The sequence below is a fragment of the Amphimedon queenslandica genome, unplaced genomic scaffold (assembly GCF_000090795.2).
Source record: "Amphimedon queenslandica unplaced genomic scaffold, v1.1 AMPQUscaffold_12827, whole genome shotgun sequence".
NCBI lineage: Eukaryota > Metazoa > Porifera > Demospongiae > Haplosclerida > Niphatidae > Amphimedon > Amphimedon queenslandica.
In genome coordinates, this window is record NW_003546937.1 from 14,634 (window position 1) to 16,855 (window position 2,222).

Here is a 2,222-nt window from a genome sequence, read left to right on the forward strand (position 1 = left end):
CCATTGTTATTGTATCCAGTATCAGTATATGCTCCAACCACTAGTGTTTGATTCACTCCATTCTCATCAGGAATGATACACTTGTATAAACCTTCATATCCTGATAGTGGACCATTTCTAGCTAGTGCAATCTGATGACTGAATCTCTTACTGTACACTGGACTAGGAGCTGATGAATCAGTGAAGTTTCCATCAAATAAAGGTACTTCAGTTCCATTAGGATAATACCAGACTCCAATATTAGTACGATTGCTAGCACTCTGGCACCACAAAGCATCAATGATATTGTTAGTATCACTATCCTCATTTTTATCATAAAACTGGCCAGCATATATCATAGAGTAATCAGGGATTATCCTGTCCCTATAAGGTAGAAACAGTTGAACACCTAAAAAGGGAAATTGTTTCAACAAATTTTACGCTCTCAGTTTTACAAATACCATTGCTAGGTAGAAGAATAGAAGGTGCCTGTCCTAGTCCTAATTGAACTAGAGCCAGTATAATACTCCATAAAATAATGACACGATTAAAAGTAAGACTTAATGTTGATCTCCTCATCTTGTATACCCTGCATGAGCCTCAAGCAGTATGATTATAAATATAATGCAGCAGTTTATAACAGACAGCAAAAATAACATTATGACACTGCATACCTTTAATTAAAATTCAATGTCTTTTGATCTTCATATAGTCTGTATTCATGCATTAATCATAAGGATTAAAAAGTAACTATTAAAATATAACATAACTGAATCACACATGTTAAGCTAAAATTATATGTAAGTTATTATTGTCATTTTATGTAGTGAAATTTGCATATGTTTCAAATGAATCCAAGTATACCAGTACAATCTGAAATATTCCTTGGTATTGTTGCTAAATGAAAAAATTATGATAATCTCAAAATTCACAAGATACTAAGCACAAAAATGCTTCCCATTATACTTTTCTTCATGAAGTTTTTCATAACACAATTAATTCATTCAAAATTATTGATACTTACAATAGTCTGTACACTGCCTGGTTTTTGAATACGTTGACTTTTGAGTACTTGAAATACATCAATGACTCCTTCAGTCTTACATTTATTAATTGTTGTAGCAGCTGCACAAAACATTGCTGAACGACCAACTGTATCACTATAAAGAAGGAAATTGAAATTAATATTTAAATCAGATTTCTTTCTCACCTGCAGTGTACTACAATGCTTGTGTTTCCTCTTTTCCTTTGTGTTCTGTACATTTCTTCTATTACCAACAGTATAGTCTGAGGGTTAGTCATCTTTCCAGTTGAATCCCAATTTGTTATCTGATACTGTTTCACTTGTTGTTTATCACTAGTCTACAGATTTGGTATATAGCATCAGTGTTACACAATAATTCATAAATAATACTTTATTAGTGTGTTTAAGTTCAAATTTTCGTTCAATACAACCATTGCTTATTATTTCTTCATTTAATAGTGCAATATTGTACTCCCCTACTATTAATCCACTTGATGTTGAAGGCCAATACTGATAGCAGACTTCCTACAATAAAATAATAAATCCCAATTTTTTCATATAATCATTAATGTTACTTCATCATTTTCATTTTCATGGCATAGCATTACAATAGCAGTCACATTTCTATCATCAATCATCTTCCAGAAGTTTCTAGCTGTATTAAACATTGGACTCTCTGCAATTATGAATGCTTTCTTTTCTTTGTAACCCTAAAATGATAAGTATATACTTATGATACAAGGAACTAGTGGCAATGCATTACATTAATAAAAACTGCATTGATGTAATCTGGATGTTCATTTTTGAGTGGTACTCTGTAATTATTAGCTGTGGAAGGAAATAAAAAATAATGTGCAATTTTTGAGTACATTTATTGATTGGATTTTATTTTTTCCTCATTCCTCTTTTTCTTTTACGTGGTAGGAATTGAGTTGATCTGTTCTTGTCATTATTCTGTGATGCAATATTATGTGTTACTTCATCAGGTCTTTGTGTTACCTGCTGCAATACCTAATTAAAGAAATGTATATGCATGTTTTATTGTCCAATTTTTGGTTGTTTTACAGTAAATTGTTCTTCATAACCAGTTTGACCAGTTTTAGTATCAAGTTTACTCATCCTGTTGAATACAATACGAGCATTCCTACTATCAACCTGTGTATTACCACATGTCACTGACTCAAGTACAGCATCATTCACAAATATATACTGATCCTGT

At 31.6% G+C, this 2,222-nt stretch overlaps 1 long non-coding RNA gene across 1 annotated transcript; it reads right to left on the minus strand.

Moving 5' to 3' along the window:
- Window positions 1–1,095: 1,095 nt before the first annotated feature.
- Window positions 1,096–1,522, minus strand: LOC105314525 (uncharacterized). The gene is made up of 3 exons (XR_002187123.1): window positions 1,394–1,522; window positions 1,190–1,341; window positions 1,096–1,139 (listed from the first exon to the last, which is right to left on the minus strand). It is a non-coding gene; the product is annotated as an uncharacterized LOC105314525 (long non-coding RNA).
- Between the last annotated feature and the right edge of the window lie 700 nt (window positions 1,523–2,222).